This window comes from Coturnix japonica, chromosome 1 (genome assembly GCF_054131305.1).
Source record: "Coturnix japonica strain WE chromosome 1, WE-NBRP24, whole genome shotgun sequence".
Taxonomy (NCBI): domain Eukaryota; kingdom Metazoa; phylum Chordata; class Aves; order Galliformes; family Phasianidae; genus Coturnix; species Coturnix japonica.
This window is the reverse complement of record NC_140663.1, coordinates 122,488,296-122,508,068: the sequence shown is the minus strand read 5'-3', so window position 1 is coordinate 122,508,068 and position 19,773 is coordinate 122,488,296. Positions and strand designations below refer to the sequence as shown.

The 19,773-nt window shown below is 44.5% G+C and overlaps 1 long non-coding RNA gene and 1 pseudogene across 1 annotated transcript; both read left to right on the top strand.

Annotated features, from left to right (window-relative positions):
- The first annotated feature begins 475 nt into the window (after positions 1-475).
- On the top strand, positions 476-3,505 carry LOC146762672 (uncharacterized). The gene is made up of 3 exons (XR_014947741.1): positions 476-1,070; positions 1,609-1,729; positions 2,642-3,505. It is a non-coding gene; the product is annotated as an uncharacterized LOC146762672 (long non-coding RNA).
- An 828-nt stretch (positions 3,506-4,333) lies between these two features.
- On the top strand, positions 4,334-15,078 carry LOC146762671 (uncharacterized; annotated as a pseudogene).
- The last annotated feature ends 4,695 nt before the right edge of the window (positions 15,079-19,773 follow it).

The following is a 19,773-nucleotide window of genomic DNA, read 5'->3' as shown; positions in this document are numbered from 1 at the left end:
ATTTTATTGCTAAAGTGGTTCAACAAATCAGTACTTTTTTGGGAATCAATTGGCAATTGCATACACCTTACAGGCCACAGTCAAGTGGCCAGGTGGAAAAGATGAACCACTTGATTACGCTGTAAATAATAAAACTTGGCCAAGAGGCTGGGATTCCATGGCCACAAGCACTGCCTCTGGCACTTCTGAAAATTTGAACTAAACCCCGAGCCAAGGAAAGATTAAGCCCGTATGAAATTAACTATGGGCAACCTTATGCTGTACAAGAATTTAAGTTTACTGTCTGGAATTGAAGCCTTCTTCAACTGCCTGTTCTGCCACCCGATCTATTGTCTTGTTTTCTGTTTCCTGTATAGTGTTACATTTCTGATGTCCTTTACAACATATAATAGCCATTGGTAGATTTATATCATGATGTTTTTCTTGTGTGCCCGGGCAGCAATGCGAAGGGGAGGGGAAGAAGTGGATGGGAGGTCCAGGGAGAAGCGGACGAGGTCTGGAAAGAGTGGACAGGTTAGAGGATGGATCCAGTGAGTTCTAGTCTTTACCATGGTGGCAGGATTATTTAAAGAGATGGTAAAGATTTTAAAAGTGCTGGCAAAGTACGTTGAGGGCACATTGTCCTCTAATAGCATGGAGGGGTTCATCCAGTGGGTGATTCAGGGGGGGCTGAGTAAGTCAGCCACACGGGCTATGGACCTGGATAAGGTTCAAGGCACGGGGACGCAGTTACTATCAGCTGCTGGAGCGGGAAATGAGTCTGCTCTTCAGCATATCCCTGCTTGGGGGGTGTTACGAGCTTGCTTTTACAAACTTCACGGCTCGCGAGGTGTGTGGATTGTGACTGCGGGTGCCGTTTATGGCTTGCCGAAAGCAGCAGAACCAGGGAATTTGAGCTCTATTAGCTCGGGGGAGAGTTTTCAGCTGCTCCCTGATGTTCCATCTCAGGAATGCGAAGGGGTGATAAAGGGAGAGAAGAAGGGGGAGGATGGTGTTGATTCTCTGGAATCAGCACAGGCCTTTTCAGTTACTGAGGGAAAAGCCTTGGAATCCTTGTTTGCAGAGGAGGGGTATGATTTGCCTGAGAGGCTGTTAAAATAATTTCTGTAGCTTTCGGGTAACTCTAGATGTTAGCTTAGGCAGTTTAAATTCAGGCTGCACAACAGCAGAGGAGTGTGGCTTAGCAAAGCTCCTTGAAGATCCAGTGGACGATTGATATATGACCATTAAGAACTGCACACTTATCTTTCAGCCATTACAGGGGGGAGGGCATTACCCAGGTCATTGTGTGCTTCTTCTATTTTAGTAATAGATTGAATGTGAATCAAATAGGATCTGATGTTACCAATGCTAGAATCTACGGGAATAGCTCTTTTAATGTATTAGTAATGCTCAGTCATGATGTTATTAGCTATCAATTAGCCTTTTCTTAATTTGAGAAGATGAAACCTGGAAAGAAATCTTAGGTGAAGGGGATGGCTCTGTATCACAGAGTGATCACTTCTTTTCATCCTACTAATCAGAAGTTTTAAAGTATGATTATGCATTACTTGAGACAAAGGTGCATGCTAATAGAACTAAATTTGATAGTTTACTCTGTTTTTAAAGGTGGTGTTTCACTTGGGCTCTGTATCATGCACTGGCCATGTGGATGTGGTGTGCAACTGGAAATACCCTTCAGGCTCTGCAAGAAACAGAAGCAGGAGAGAATCTGTGATGGGTGAGAAAGGTAAAGCACACTTTGAAGCAGGGGATGCCCTGCTGGCACTGCCTCTTGCATCCACTGCAAACACATTTTTGGCACATTTGCCCACTAATAATGATTGTATCTGACATACAACTTCATAAGTTTGTACGATTGTTAATTATCTGTTAGTCTAAAAGGCGTGGTTGTGAGCACTCTACAAGTATTTGCTGTACAAATTTTAGTGATCATTCAAATCTATATGTCAGAGTATGCAAAAGTTGAAGGCCTTTTTCTAATTAGTTACAAATCAATACAGAATGGGACCCCTTAGAGATTTATTTACAGGTTGCAGTAAAAATGTTTCTGAATTTCTGAAAACTGGGTTCTCTCTTGATGGGGATCTTTGGGTTAAAATTGGTACAAAACTCCAGCAGATTTCTATTGCTAAAGACAGAACAGCTGCTAAACTGTTGTCTTTTTGGTAGTAAATAATGGAAGGGCTTAACCTAATTTGAGAAGGAAGAATTTATTCATACTGTTCCTGCCTGGATTCAACCCGTGTCCCTGCCCCCCCATGTCATTCGTCATGATGCTATCTCCCTGCACTGCATCTTACTTCTTTTCGCTGTAGTTGTTGACAGTTATGTTGTGTTATGATTTCAGGTCTGGGCTACACCTCAGGCCCAGGCACAAATGAACAGGCAGTGCCTTGATCAAGTTAGGATTTTGGTGTTATGTGTTATCTGTCAGATACCTGATACTAATTTGTCTAATGCCTCACTTATATTAGTTAAGCAGGATGCTGCCCAGCCCTACGGTAAATTTTTGCCCATTTCTTGACTCGATGCAGGAACAGCTCAAAGAATGAAATGCTGAAATTGTGAGGAGCCTAGTCATGTACAGAGGGACTGTAAACAACTGAGCAAGTAAATAAAACTGCTCGTTCTATTCCAGATTGACCCTGTCCCAGTGCAGAAGGGGGTTGCACAGGGCGAGAGAATGCCGATCCAAACTCTTTGTGCCACACAGCCCTGTGATCTGCCAAGAAACTGGAAGAGAAGTGTGTGACCACGCATTATGACAGCAAATACAGTCCGGAATCAGTCGGCCAGTGCTTTGCCAGCTCACTCAGACCAGCCACCGCTGGCAGTGCAAGAGTAGATCTGGCCGCCGCCCAGTCAGTGACGCAGACTGACAACACCGTGACTCTTATTCAAACAGGTGTCACAGGCCCCCCTTGGAGACAGGCGTAGGGCCCTCTTATTAGGATATTCTTCTGTTATACAGATGAAATCAGAGCAATCAAATATTTCTCAACCTCATAACTGATCAAGTGAAGGTCAGCCACTTCTGATGGACTGATCAAGTACCGGTCATCTTCTTTGATATGTTTGTTCACTGAATGAATTAAGTCATTTACAGGCTGGTGAGGTAACTGACCATGCTGGGGTGCTTAACATAATGGCATGGACACCCTCACCCTCTGCTTTATTTCCACAGGGCAAATGATTAATTCCTTTTCATTCTTGACTGGACCTGACATCAAGGACCAGATTGGTGGATTTTGGAAGTGACAGAAAACAAACCATTGTTATCATGCTCATTAAATGGTTGACAGTAATTAGGCCTAGTGGATACCGGAACTGATGTCACCATCATTATATCCTAATTCTGCTATTATAGGAGTTAAGGGGCGTGCCATATGCTTGCCATATGCTTGGTATCCTGCACAACAGTGCTGATGAAGTGATCATCAAACATGCTAATCAGACACTGAAATAGTGGCTAACACGGTTAAAAGGGGGGGGGGGGGGACAAGGTGATAACAGTGGGATGTCGGGTGACTAATGGATCCATGTATGAAAGAGCAATTCAGATCATAGTATCATAGTCTCGTGCGGGTTGGAAGGGACCTTAGAGGTCATCGAGTCCAACCCCTGGGATTCGAGCCTCCTGTGTAGCAGAGCGGCACTTCTACCACTTGCGCCACAGGGGGATTCAAACCTGGGCCTCCGGTGTTGCAAAGCGGCATTCCTACCACTGCACCACCGGGGCACACAAGATATCAGTGACTAATGATGAAATGGGAGAAAGAAAGTAAGTCTTGTGTTATTGACTTGTTATATTACTCAGCTGGTAAATAGGGAAGAGAATATATATTGGAATAGCAGTTTACTTCCTTCTTTTGAGATTCCTATAGGCCTTGGGGATGAGAAATATGTAGGGAATGCGATATTTAATCCTGGGGGGCGAGGGGAAGTTGAGTGTGCCCTGATACATTGTGCTAGAGATGCTATTTATGCGACAAACTACAAAATAGAAGGGCATGTGGAATGTATCTCCACTCCAGAGAAGATCTTAACTCCACAGATTTATGAAATTGGACTGTATGCCATCAATAATACAGGTCAACAGCAGGTGGTGTTTGAGAAACGGTGTTGGATTAAACAGGTAAAGCTATCAGTGCAGACTAATATTTCAGTAATTAAACCAACTTGTGTACCTTTTAAAAATGTATCTTATGCAAGCTGGAGGACATGGTTATACCATCGGACCCTTACCCTGACTAGAAGAACACGGAGGGATGTGACTGATATTTTGGGAACAGGGTTGGGAGTTCTAAGCAGTATAGATGCTGAGGTGCTCATGAACAAATGAAGTACAGCCACAAGTAATTTATATGCATTGCAATGTTCCCTGCAGTTCTCTCTATCAGCGTTGGGGACAAAACAGTGGCTTTTATCAGACGTGTTACCAGCATGGGAGAGGACAAATATGAAAGATTATCAGTTGGTTATAGATGCACTTGTGGAAGCTCAAGGAGACACTTCTCTAGCCCTCAGCTGCATCCAAGCCCAGATATGGATGCAATCCATGGTAGCAACCATCGTGAGAGAAGGAGAGGATGGCACTTTACCTACTGAAATTAGAAAGGTGGTTTGGGATAATGCAAATGAATTTGAAAGGAAGTTTCAGTCTTGGTAGTATTTAGTCAAATTCACCTATGATGTGTGTGTATGAGGACTTCTTGTGATTCCATACTTATAGCTAATGTTACGAGGAGTACTAGTAACCATTCTGATATCTGTGTTTGCAATTTTACTAGCATTATAGGGTGTGATCTTAACTATTCAGTTCCAATTACTACATACACATACGTAGTGTGCCCTGGTGGCACAGTGGTAGGAATGCTGCTTTGCAACACCAGGGCCCGGGTTCGAATCCCCTGTGGCGCAAGTGGTAGAGGTGCCGCTCTGCTACACAGGACACTCGAATCCCGGGGGTTGGACTCAATGATCTCTAAGGTCCCTTCCAACCTGCACGAGACTATGATACTATGATACTATGATATCGGTCATTACAGTCTAATTACACATTGATTCAAGATCTATCACCTGTTCCTATTGGAATGAATCTCGCTTTAGTAAAGAAACTGTTGCATCATGATGATCTGTACCACCTGCATTCAGGACAATGGATGGGAAACTCTAATTACTGTTTACCATGATGCAGAGTAGATACATCGTGTCCTAGAAAGAGTGATGGAGAACATCACTGATGGAAGTGCTTCTTGAATGGTCCCCGACGGCAAGAGGACTGTTTAATTCTATGCTCAATCCGGTCATAGTGCTGCTTTTCCTGACAATGCTGTGTCTTATGCAACTGACTGTATTGTATCACAGAATTATCAAGGGTGGAAAAGACCTAGAAGATCATCTAGTCCAATCATTACCAATACTTCCTGGCAAAATCATATTCCTCAACACCACATCCAAACGTTTCTTGAACACTCCCATGGTCGGTGACTCCACCACCTCCCTGGGCAGTGCATTCCAATGCCTGACTACCCTTTCCAAGAAGTAATACTTCCTAATGTCCAGCCTGAATCTCCCCTGGCTCAGCTTAAAACCATTCCCTCTAGTTCTATCACTGATTACACAAGAGAAGAGGCCAACCCCCTGCTCACTACAACCTCCCTTCAGGAAGTTATAGAGAGCAATAAGTTCTCCCCTGAGCCTCCTCTTTTCCAGGCTGAACAATCCCAGCTCCCTCAGCCGCTCCTCGTAAGGACTGTGCTCCAGACCCCTCACCAGCTTTGTAGCCCTCCTCTGAACATGTTCCAGGTCTGCAATGTCTTTCTTGCAGTGAGGGGCCCAAAACTGAACACAGTACTCAAGGTGTGGCCGCACCAACGCTGAGTACAGGGGAACAATTACCTCCCTGTTCCTGCTAGTAACACTGTTTTTGATGCAAGCCAGGATGCAGTTGGCCTTCTTGTCCACCCGGGCACACTGTCAGCTCATGTTCAGCCGAGCATCAATCAGTACCCCCAGATCCGTTTCCTCAACACAATACTCCAGCCACTCTGCCCCAAGCCTATAGTGCTGCCTGGGGTTGTTGTGGCCAAAGTGCAGAACCCAGCATTTGGTCTTGTTGAACCTCATCCCGTTGGCTTCAGCCCAGTTCTCCAGCCTATCCAGATCTCTCTGCAGGGCCTCTCTATCCTCAGGCAAATCGACACTCCCTGCCAATTTGGTGACACCTGCGAACTTACTGAGGGTGCACTCAATGCCCTCATCCAAGTCATCAATAAAGATGTTGAAGAGGACAGGTTCCAGCACCGACCCCTGGGGAACACCACTCATGACTGGTCTCTGTGGGAATCAAATGTTGTTTCTGCATTTAGAATAAGATAAGAATATTGTATTTCAAGGTCTCATTATATAAGTGAAGCAATTTGTAGTTATTAGGTAGAAGTTATTAGGTACAAAGACTGCAGCTCCTGTCTGTCCTGCTGTCTGAAATAGAACTACTGATTTTTGGTGCTGGACAAATAAGACCTGAGTAATAAAGGATCCAAAGAGGAGAAGTTAAAATAATTAACAATATGCCTGTATAAACTAGCAACAATGTATGTTTTAGTGTTTTGTTGTACGCATTGCAAAAATATACAAGTTTCTTGCAGTGAGGGGCCCAAAACTGAACACATTGCAAAAATATACAAGTTTGACATATCACCCACCCCACCCCCCCCCCCACCCCCCCCCCCACCCCCCCGGCTCTTTGTTTGACAAAGGCATCTAGGACAGAATGGAAGAAGCTTTGAAGGGAATCAACATATCAATACGATAAGAGTACCGAGACATCTTGGAAACAAAAACAGCAGGATGCTGACTGACTGGCACAGGATAGCAAGTGAACAAATTTCAGAATGGAATTAACAAATGCAAACCTCGGGTAAAATTGTAACCTGTAATATCCAACCAAAGGGGAGAGGGGAGGGGAAAACATATGGGAGAAAAGGTATAAAAACTGTCCATAGGTGCGCTTCTGCCATCAGGGCGCCCGCCATTGCAATCGCGAATAAAAACTGCTTTTATCAGAGATACCGTCCTGACCAAAAATTATTGAGGATATTTCCAACAATTTGGGGGCTCTTCCGGGATCATTATCGCTTCTTGGGGTGTCCCCCACTGCACTGGACAGGATAAGTGCACTCCACTGATTTTAGCGGTCCTGTCTGGGTGGTGAGGTGACTCTTCGGGACAGCGGATAGGAAACCGAGATTGTTACATAAAGGATGGACTCTGTGAAAGCCAAGGGGCTAGGCAGGGAGAGGTGTTAACCCTTGCAGACCCGGAAACTTCATGCACGGATCAAGATAAGGGAATTTAATTCTTATCTTGGGTTGAGACTCTTGAGTGTGTGTGGCTGAGATGCACTTCTAGTGCGAAGTGAGTGCGGAGTCCCAATCCGCGGTTCCGTTGTCCCGCGAGGGGCACGGCCGGAGACAGACGAAGCGGCTGTGGTGTTGAAAGTGAGAGTCTCGGGAGGGAGCTGTTGGTGTACGGTACCCTGCGCACTTGACGAAGTGCCAGCATCTCATGGTTTAATAATTTTGTAATTTTGCTATCAGTATTCCACATCATAACATCATATAAAGCATGAATAATTTTACCGAATCTGCAACTTATACAAGAAGACTACATCTCCCAGAGAACAACACGATAGGTCACGGGACCTGGACTCTATATTAACTCGGTCGCAGAACAGACTGACGTCTTTCGAGTTCTGGCGTTCAGGGGAGTGTGTGGGAGCCTTCAGCCGTTTCACCTAGATTTCACAGTAGGCCTCTCGGTTACGGGACTCATTCTCTCTCCTATTTTGCTTGATTCATTAGCTCAATTTTCAATTATATTGTATTATATTGTGTTATCCTGTATTTCGATATAGTATTTAGTAAATAAGTGTGCCTCCTTAGATCGTTGCCGCTGTTTTCTTTTCCTAATTAACTTTTTCCTTTCGGCCTAGGGCCCATCCGGGGCCCACGGCCCCTGTCACGGACGCAGGTGGATTTTTTTCCTTCAAACCGTGACAGATTTTGGTGGAGGATGCGGGCAAATTGAGTTGCTGTTTTTCTGTGTTTTCTTCTGTTGCTCTTTTAGCTTTTAACAGAGCTACGAGTTTTTTTTCCCTGTTAAGGAGCTATCTTGTGTTTGCGATTCTGCACCTGCGAGCTTGACCTTGAAAGTCCAGGCGGACTGCCAATACTCCGGTATATTTTATAAACACTGCTGAGCTTTGTTTTCTTTTACTTTTTTCTCTCTATTGAAGATAAAAGAAAAAAAAAAGAAAAAAAAATGTTTCCTCTAGTAAGTTTGTTCTACCAGGGACTGCATTTCATTAGTTCCTCTTTTGTGATGCTCCAAACATATTGGAGCATGTTTAAGCTAGCCACTTTTTCCTATGGAATTGTAAACATGTATAATGATTTGAAAGCATGGTTAGCAACGCTTACTTGGTATCTGCATGCAGCTCCAGAGGGAGCAACTAATGCAACTATTAGTTCAGGAATGGTGGTTTTTGAGCGTACTCCTCCTTTTTTCTTTGCATCCTTTAAGCAGTCTTCGAATGAACAGTTGTCCCAGTGGACCACACTGTCAATTGTGTCAGTCTCCCTGAACTTAATGTTGGCTTTTTTACATATTCGTTCTTGGATTTATTACATTTGTTACATCAGGAGGAAGTCTTCCCCAGAATCAGAGAATACTGAGTGGCAGGGAGTGTGGAGAGACTTTGGAGAGACTTTTAGAAAACAGACATCTTTAGTGTCATGGAGCTTTACTCCTGAACACTTAAAGAATCCTGAGAGTTTGACCGCATATTTGAGACAGGAATGTTGTGGCTCAGGCAGATCTAAGGAGGCACAAATGACTTGGGGCCTAGCTAATGCTTATCGGGCCTTATTCAATACCATTCCTGAGAGGGAGGATTTTGGGGTTGAGAGAGAGAGTCTCAGGGCCGAGAATGAGAGTATCCAATCCAAACTCGACACTCTCCAGTCCGAGCATAACGCCCTCCGGTCAGAGCACAGCACCCTTCGGTCTGAGTGTAACATCCTCCGGTCAGAGAACAACGCCCTCCGGTCCAGCTACAACATTCTCCAGTCCAAGTACGACGCTGTCCAGTCTGAGCGCGGCACTCTCCAGCCCAAGCACGATGCCTTCCAACCCAAGTGCGACACCCTCCAGTCTGAGCACAACACTCTTCAGTCCAAACAGAACGCCCTCCGGTCCGAGCACAACACCCTCCGGTCTGAGTACAACACTCTCCAGACTGAGCACAATGCCCTCCGGACCGGGTACAACACTCTCCAGACTGAGCACAATGCCCATCGGACCGACCACGACACTCTCCAGACTGAGCACACTGCCCTCCAGGCCGAGCATAACGTCCTCTGGTTCGGGTACAACACTCTCCAGTCCAACTACAACAGCCTCCAGACTGAGCTCAGTGCCGTCCAGCTCGAGCGGAACGCTCTCCGAGAGCAGCTATGTGCCCTCTGGGGTGAGCTGAATGTATGTAACCAACTACCAGGGGCACATGTACTCCAATTTGACCAGCCATTGGGGGCACATGTAGTCCAATTTGGCCAGCCACTGGGGGCGCATGTACTTCAATCTGACCAGCCACCGGGGACACATGTAGTCCAATTGGACCAACTATCAGGGACACCAGATACAATGTTGGTTGCCCCTGTAAGAGGGCGAAAGACAAAACGAGTTTCAACTCAGTTAGAGAAAATGCAGAAGGAGTTGGAAGAGCGGAGGGAGTTAGTAGAGCAGGACTCAGGAGAGCAGGGGGACTCAGGAGAGCAGGGGGACTCAGGAGAGCAGGGGGAGTCAGAAGACCAGAGGAAGTTGGAGGAGCAGAGGATGTTAGAGGGGTACAAGAAGATGTTAGAGTAGCAGAAGAAGTTAGAGGAGCAGAGGAAGTTTGGAGAGAGGAAAAAGAAGGAGGGTTACCTGGAGGAAATAACACAAGCGTCAGGGTCAGGGTCAGAGTCAGAAGAGGAGCCAAAAGCCAGATTTTCTTTACGAGAATTTCTTGAGTCCAAACTTAGAGATGGGGCAGCCTCACTGACACAGCTGCCACCATCAACACCCGGGACTCTTGATAGAGCAAAAGGTGAGCAAAGTATAACGACCATTATTGATCGATCTTTTAAACTGAGTGAAATTCGAGATCTAAGAAAGGATTTCACACGTCAGCCAAAAGAAAATATGGTCACTTGGTTACTTCGCTGCTGGGACAATGGTGCCAATAGTGCGTGGCTCGATGGCAGTGAAGCTTGCCAATTGGGTAGCATTTCCAAGGACTCACGTGTGGACAGAGGTATTGGCACATGCCAAAATCGGTCCTACACCCTCTGGAAGCGGATGTTGATAGCAGTAAGAGATAGATTCCCCTTCAAACGGGACTTGGAGCCTGAGAGAAAGAAATGGACTGATATAGAGAAAGGTATCCAATTTTTGAGAGAAAATGCTCTGGTGGAAATGCTATACAGCCCCCAGTTCAATCGTAACGATCCAAACCAATTACATGATCCTGAAGCAGTCCGCGTCCCACGACAAATGTGGCGTGACTTTACAAAAGCAGCTCCAGAAAAGCATGCCAGTGCACTTGCATTAGTATATGGCAAAGGGGACAGGAAACCCTTTGTGAATGAACTAATAGGCAGGCTTCAGGAACTTATTTATTATTATTTATTATTATTATTATTTATAAGCGCTACAGAAGTTAATCTGTATACTTCAGCCATTGTCAAAATAGTGGAAAGATTAAACAAAATGGAGGGAACACAAAGTGATATTATTGACAAATTGGCTAATGTGCCTGATGTAGATGAATCCACGGTGGTACAAGATGATGGAGACCAGGATTTCCACGATCGCCTATTGAGAAAGCTAAACAACATGAGTTCCTCTCGACCTGTATCATCGAAAATCTCAACCATAAAAAAGAGACGTCCTCGTATTCAAGCAAATGACAACGATAAGACACCTCGTATTCAAGCAAATGACAACGATAAGACTACACGTCTTGCCTTGTTGTTTTTCCTCTGTAGTCATGGGGAGGACATGAAGAAGTGGGGTAATACATCCACTTCTGCACTTCAGGCACGAGTGAAAGAATTACAAGGTGAAACAACCACCAAGGTGAACTCTTCCAAGAAGGGGAGAGTTCCAGTTGCTGCAAGCCGCCGAGGTAAACAATAGAGGGGCCCTGCCCCCAGCCAGGGGGGGGAAAGGGACAATAGAGTATATTGGACTGTGTGGATTAAGTGGCCTGGCACATCTCGACCACAGAAATATGAAGCCTTGGTGGACACTGGTGCACAATGCACCTTAATGCCCTCAAGTCACCAAGGGACACAACCAATATATATCCATGGAGTGACTGGGGGTTCCCAAGAATTGACTATGTTGGAGGCCGAAATAAGCCTCACTGGTAAAAACTGGCAAAGGCACCCTATTGTGACTGGTCCAGAGGTTCCATGTATACTGGGAATCGATTACCTTAGGATGGGATATTTTAAGGATCCCAAGGGGTATCGATGGGCCTTTGGGATAGCTGCTGTAAACACAAACGGTGTTAAGCAGCTGTCAACTTTACCTGGTCTGTCAGATGATCCTTCTGCTGTGGGGTTGCTCCAGGTAAAAGACCAAGAGGTACCAATTGCCAACAGAGTGGTTCACAGACAGCAGTACCGCACCAATAGGGACTCATTGCTCCCCATTCACAAGCTAATTCGCCAATTAGAGAATCAGGGAGTGATTAGCAAAACTCACTCGCCTTTTAACAGCCCCATATGGCCAGTGCGTAAAAGCAGTGGGGAATGGAGGCTGTCGGTAGATTACCGGGGCCTGAATGAAGTCACACCTCCATTAAGTGCTGCTGTACCAGACATGCTAGAACTCCAGTATGAATTGGAGTCAAAAGAAGCTAGGTGGTATGCCACCATTGATATTGCTAATGCCTTCTTTTCCATCCCGTTGGCTGCAAAATGTAGGCCACAGTTTGCTTTTACCTGGAGAGGTATTCAGTATACGTGGAACCGTTTACCTCAAGAGTGGAAGCACAGCCCAACAATTTGCCATGGAATGATCCAAGCTGTTTTGGAACAGGGTAATGCTCCTGAGCACTTGCAGTATATCGATGATATTGTATTGTGGGGCCATACAGCAGCAGAGGTTTTCAAGAAAGGGAAACAGATAATCCAAATTCTTTTGCAAGCTGGTTTTGCCATTAAGCGCAGCAAGGTGAAGGGGCCTGCCCAGGAAATCCAGTTCTTAGGTATAAAATGGCAAGATGGACGTTGTCACATCCCAGCAGATGTGATTGACAAAATCACTGCTATGTCTCCGCCCACAAATAAAACAGAGACACAATCTTTTCTGGGAGTAGTGGGCTTTTGGAGAATGCATGTCCCAAACTACAGCCACATAGTGAGCCCCCTCTATCAAGTAACACGGAAGAAGAATAATTTCTCATGGGGTCCTGAGCAGCAGCAGGCTTTTGAGCAGATAAAACAAGAAATAGCCCGTGCCGTGGCCTTGGGGCCAGTACGGACGGGACAGGATGTGAAGAACATCCTCTACACTGCTGCTGGAGAGAAAGGTCCCACCTGGAGTTTGTGGCAAAGAGCCTCAGGAGAGACCCGAGGCCGACCCCTAGGATTTTGGAGTTGAGCATATAAAGGGTCTGAGGAGCGCTACACTCCAACTGAGAAGGAGATCTTAGCCGTGTATGAGGGGGTTCGTGCTGCTTCTGAAGTAGTTGGGACAGAGGTTCAGCTTCTTCTAGCACCTCGCTTGCCAGTAATAAACTGGATGTTTAAAGGACAGGTTCCCTCCACCCATCATGCTACTGATGCCACTTGGAGTAAGTGGATTTCATTAATTACTCAACGAGCTCGAATGGGAAAACTCAGCCGTCCTGGAATTCTAGAAGTGATCATGGACTGGCCTGAGAGTAAAAAAAATTGAAACACCACCTACAGAAGAGGTATCACGTGCTAAAGAGGCACCACCATACAATGAGCTACCAGAAAACGAAAAGAAATTTGCCGTATTCACAGACGGATCATGTCGTATTGTAGGGAAGCATCGCAGATGGAAAGCTGCTGTATGGAGCCCCACACGACAAGTTGCAGAGGCCACTGAAGGCAAAGGAGAATCAAGTCAATTTGCAGAGGTAAAGGCTGTTCAGCTAGCTTTAGATGTGGCAGAACGAGAGAGGTGGCCAATGCTTCATCTTTATACTGATTCATGGATGGTGGCAAATGCCTTATGGGGGTGGTTGCAACTGTGGGAAGATGATAATTGGCAATGAAAGGGTAAACCTGTTTGGGCTGCTGAACTGTGGAAAGATATTGCTGCCCGAATAAGGAACATTGTTGTAAAGGTGCGCCATGTAGATGCTCATGTACCTAAAAGTAAGGCTACTGAAGAACATAAAAATAACCATCAGGTTGATGGAGCTATTATTTTATAAGGCGATTATATCACCTTGCCACGATCTCGCAATGGTAAGCGTTATGTACTCACCATGGTGGAGGCAACCACTGGGTGGCTCGAAACATACGCAGTACCCCATGCTACCGCCCGAAACACCATATTAGGGTTGGAAAAGCAAATCCTATGGCGGCATGGCACTCCAGAAAGAATTGAATCAGATAATGGGACCCATTTTAAAAATTCTCTTGTAACCACCTGGGCCAAAAATCATGGCATTGAGTGGATTTACCATATTCCCTATCATGCACCAGCTTCTGGTAAGATTGAACGATTCAATGGGTTGTTGAAAACTATGTTGAAAGCAATGGGTGGCGGAATGTACAAAAACTGGGAGAACCATTTAGCAGAAGCCACCTGGTTGGTCAACACTCGAGGATCTAGTAATCGTAATGGTCCTAACCAATCCAGCTCCCTACGTACCGTGGAGGGAGACAAGGTTCCTGTAGTACACATAAAGAGCGTGTTGGGAAAGACAGTTTGGGTCCTTCCAGCATCTGGAAAGGGCAAACCTCTCCGGGGTACTGTCTTTGCCCAGGGACCTGGGTGCACGTGGTGGGTGATGGACAAAAATGGGAATGTCCAATGTGTACCACAAGGGAATTTGATGTTGGGGGAGTGCAGCCAATGATTTTCCTGTAGATATATGTAGAGTCTCAGAAAATATTTCAATTAGGTACAGGATAGTTCAGTTAGGTACAGGACTTAAGATAGAGTGGATTAATGTTAAGGAAACACTTTTTCTTTCCCATATACCTTAATTAGGCATTCTGTAAGCAAGTTTTCCATCTGGACTCTATATCCTGCACTGGCCATGCATGTGTAGAGCACACATGGAAAGAAGTATAAGTCAAAAGGAGATCTGCTGTGGTGGCTGGGAAAGGATGAGTGCACCTTGATGTGGGGGATGCCCTACTAGCGCTGCCTTTCCCCTCTACCGCTGACACGTTTTCCTTTTTCTGGCAGCTTTGCCATTTTCTCAAAATTAATAAATAGCAGGTTAGATTACAGAGTTTTGTTCTCAACTTAGGGATTTGTATGGAATAAATATAAATTGTTGAGAAAAATAAGGTTGCTGATTATTCACAGTTATACATATGAGTGTGTATGTATGTATAAACATCATGTAATGATGTAGAATAAGGGGTGGAATGTCATGGTTTAATAATTTTCTAATTTTTGCTATCAGTATTCCACATCATAACATCATATAAAGCATGAATAATTTTACTGAATCTGCAACTTACAGAAGAAGACTACATCTCCCAGAGAACAACACGATAGGTCACGGGACCTGGACTCTGTATTAACTCAGTCGCAGAACAGACTGACGTCTTTCGAGTTCTGGCGTTCAGGGGAGTGTGTGGGAGCCTTCAGCCGTTTCGCCTAGATTTCACAGTAGGCCTCTCGGTTACGGGACTCATTCTCTCTCCTATTTTGCTTGATTCGTTAGCTCAATTTTCAATTATATTGTATTATATTGTGTTATCCTGTATTTCGATATAGTATTTAGTAAATAAGTGTGCCTCCTTAGATCGTTGCCGCTGTTTTCTTTTCCTAATTAACTTTTTTACTTTCAGCCTAGGGCCCCTCCAGGGCCCACGGCCCCCTGTCACGGACGCAGGTGGATTTTTTCGTTCAAACCGTGACACAGCAGTACACCCCTATTTAATCCCAGAGACGGAGCGTGTGCTCCAGAGGGATTGGGCCCAAAAATCCGAGAATCGGAGTGTGGTGACCTGTGAGCTGGGTAGTTCATAGTAGCACTCCAGAGGGATGGGTAATAGGAGCTCCATATAACAGGGTAAAAGAGTCCCTTAACACTGTGCCCAAAGATAGCCCCTTGGGAAAGATGCTTCAGAAGTGGAAAAATGGTCCCAGAACCATGGACAAGGATAGGGAAAAGATGTTTAAATATTGTGCACAGATATGGCCTAGAGAGCCACTACAGGGAAAATCAATATTTTGGCCAAAATATGGATCTGATGAAGGTTGGGTTTGTCAGATCTTGAATTTATGTGTAAGGAACAAAACCCCTTTTCAAGGGAAGAATCGGAATATGCTGCCTGTTGGATACAAGAAATCAAGAAATCAGCCTGTTACTAGTAAAAAGGAAAAAAAAAAAAAAAAAGGTCCGGACCAGGAAGGAGAGGAATTGGGAAAAGGAACTAATCAATGGGACCCTCTAGAGAGTCTCCCGCCCGTATAACCCCAATGTTGAACAGAGGGAGACAAAAGGAGACAGGCACTGCCCCAGTAAGAGAAAATGGTAAAGCGCATAGGGTCATTTCACAGGAAGGGGGGCATGCTGGGCTCTGGAGAGAATTAAAACAATGTAAAAGGGATATCAAAAATGTCCCTTTCCCAGACACTAGCTGTACTAGCACCTCGGTGTACCCCTTATGGGAGGTCCCACTGGGACAAGGACAAATATGCTATGTAAACTCCCCACTCACGAGTGGAGAAATTAGAAATTTTAAGAAGGAAATGAAATCTTTAATTGAAGATCCTATAAGAGTAGCAGAACAATTAGATCAATTTCTGGGGCTTTCAAAACTTTGGTCCCACCAGGAGCCCCTGGTAAATATAAAAATGGGACCTGAGGGGGAAGAAGTTGTGGTTTTAGTTGATACTGGGACAGCTCGTTCATCACTGGCCCGTAAGGTGTCAGAACTCAAATTAACAAATGAAGCCTTAAAGATAACAGGGGTAGAGAGAACTGGGATGACAGTACCACTTTTTGAGAATACTGTATTAAAACTAGGGGATAAAGATGAAATTGGGAATCAAGAAAAACATGAAATAAGGCCATAAAGATAAAGGTGGAACAGCCCAAGGAATTGAAAGATATGGAATCCTAAGGGAAAGTTATATGGTATTAAGGGTGTTTGTGGAAACTGAAAAACTGTACTGTTTGATCTGTGGGTTTTGAAGGGAATGGGACAAATTGCTTTGATGGTATAAGAAAGCGTAATTGCTGTTGGCATACAGAAATATAATTGAGGGTGTGTGGAAGTGTGACTGAAGGTACAAATAGTGAAATTGTGTACAAAGGAAAAAGGGTTAAAGAGAAAGTGAGTTTATCTGTGCTGGTATGACAGCAACCCCCTGTACTGTTCCCCCCCCCCTCCTTGCAAGAACTCTTGGAGTGAGAGAGAGCCGAGTACGGAGACTGTTGCTGTAAGCAGCAAAGGGGGGAGAGGAGGGGGCAATGGAAGTGAGAATAGCCTTCATGTGCAAAGATGTAGGAAACCTGAAATCCCAGTGTTAGCACTGGACACCTCTGGAGAGAAGGAGGTGAAACTGAAATAGGATGTTAGTAGTTTATGTAATGATGAGAGTTTGAAAAGTGAGAAAGTTTGGGACAAACACTAGGCTGAAGAAGGCAAGGACCGGCAAGGTATAACAAGGATATCAGGACTGAAAAGAGGTGAACGATATGAAAACAAACCAAAACTGATTGACAAACAGATAGTAAGGGAATTGGTGATAATAACAGGTGTTACTGTTGTGGTGCCAGAATAGGGCCATAGGACTCAGAGATCCCCTCAGGGAGAGGTGGGGGGAGTGGGGGCTTGAAGTGCCCAGGGAGGGCTCCACCCCACTGAAAGGAAAGCAGTGTGCAAACTACAACGGGAAATTGCATCTAGGGAAGCAGGATAAAGAGGTTTATTTTCTAGTGTATATGGGTGCTTCTTACTACTCATAGATGGTTTTGTAACAGTAATAGAAGCTATTGCCCAACAAGAAAAGGTTTACATTTTTTGGATTAATTAAATGTAAACTAAGTAGGAATACAGAAATTCTTGTACCTGCCAGGTTGCTCTGGCAAGAAATTTAATAAAACTGGAGCTAAGGGTCCAACAATATTGACTGATTAAAATCTGTAAGTCTGACTTTAGCACAAATGGGGAAATACGGTGTTGTACCCCAGGAGTCACAGCAATATCAAATATGATGCACTTAGGGGTGTGGGCATCAGGGCCAAACATGAAGCCCTGAATAGAAGTTAAAAGCAAGAGATTGCCCAGTCAGGATAAAGCGGTGCCCTATAATATAAGGATATGTAACTGTAGAAGGATAGAAGAAATAATAGATAACTTTTTGGAGTTTGGACTCCAATTTTGCAAAAATTTTTGATAGCAAGTGCAATAGTTTGGTACAAGACTTGAGGGCAAGTAATAGAATTGTTGAATGCATACACTCAGTGGTAGCAAATCCATGCACTTTATTAACCCAGTTAAGGAATGAATAGGTGGAGTTTACCTTCTGGATTTGAAGGATGTTTATTCTGCCTGGTTTGGCCAATACGGGGAGAAGAGACTCAGTGAACCTGGACAGCATTACCCAGGGTTGTGAGAACAGCTTAATGATTTTTGAGAACTGGTCAACTCATGAGTCTGAGACCTGGGATCCTCCATCCCAGGGTGGAACTTTACTGCAGCACATGAATGCCATGGCAACAAAAGAGAACTGGATAATGGACTGTGAGTTTGCTGAGTTTCTTGGTTTACAGAAAAGCACAAATAACTCTAACAGCAAGTGACATATTTGGGAGATTTCAGCTGGACTTTGAACCTTAAGGACTGCCAGGAAAGAAGCCATCTGCCAAACCCCTGAGCCGCAAACTGCCAAGGAACTCCATACGTTCCCAGGAATGACAGGATGATGCTGACTGTGGATACACAGCTATGGACCGATCGTAAAGCTCCAAACAGCTTGATAAAGTGAGTAAGGGATGGCCAGGGTGCCTGAGGGCGGTGGCTGCACTGGTGCTCAATATTCAAGAAGCCTGTAAATCTACATTGGGCCAAAAGATACCAGTTTTAATATCTCATACAGTGTTTACTGTATTGGAGGCAAAAGGGGGACACTGGATCTCACTCCAAAGATTCTCAAAATACCAGGCCATCCTGATAGAGCAGGATGATGTAGAAATAGCTGTAACTAATATTGTCAACCCAGTATCTTTCCTTAGTGGAACTCCTGGAGAACCAGTATCTCCTGACTGCTTTGAAACAACTGAAGCTGCACATTGCAGCCGGTCAGTCGGACCTGAAGAACAAACCCTTAGAAGATGCAAAAGGTGCCTGCTTTACCAACAGCTACAAGGAGACTGTAAGGCAGGATATGCAGTAACTGCTACTGACCAGGATCCAAAGACTATTCTTCCAGTTCACCCATTTCAAGCCGGGACCTGGATCCTGATCCAGACGGGGAAGGAGACAAAGCTGCAGCCTAACGAGGAAGGACCATTCCAAGTACTTTTAATGACTGAAACAGCTGTGGACTCACTACACACTGGTAAAGGCATCCACTAGCCCTGAGGTGTGGGAACTGTTGCCACAGAAAAACCTTTAAAAGATAATAATTAGAAGGAAATCATGAAAAGTTTTTTTTTTTATATGCATATTTTTAATTATTATTTTAACTAACCTTTAACTTTTCCTCAAATAGGTGAATAAATTATATACGTAAGTGGGAGAGTATTATAACCTGTATAGAACTAATGCTCAGAAAAAGTTTTCCATGTTGTAACAAGAAGTTTTTACTGCTGTAACAGAGTGTATCCCATTCGTTATCCTGATATATATTCGTTATCCTGTTCTGGAAAATGTAAAATTTGACAATAATGCAGGGGAGGGACCAACTGGTAGTTTTTGATATGAATAAGGGACTCTCTTGTAGTGTATGGAATAATGTATGGTGGGCAGCTACCTATTGAGGCTGGACATATACACCTGGAATATTTTATACTTCATGAGCACATAAGGGAGTTGTCCAGCCAGATTGCAAAACGTTGCAGGGTAACCCGGTAAAAATAACATTTAACAAGACTGATAGCATTGTTAATACCACTTTTGGTCTTGGTGTAGATATGCGTGGAAAGGATTCAACAGCGAGATTCCAGATAGCTGTGTGGGATACACTATGAAAATACCCAAATTGTCCAGGATAGGGAAGAGCTTAAAAAGGGAGTTAGAAAATCTTACTAGAAACCCTGCAATTGTGACAGCTAAGGAGATAAAAGATCTTAGATAAACATTTGAAATCGAAACAGGACACGGGGATGTTAATGCCTGGGTAGAATGGATTAAGTATACTGTCCAGAGTCTCAACCATAGCAATTGCTATGCTTGTGCGTCCGGATGGCTCATAGCTCAGGTGGTACCCATTCTGCTGGGATGGACCAAGGACCCCAAGGGAATGTGATGCATGATTGCCCTG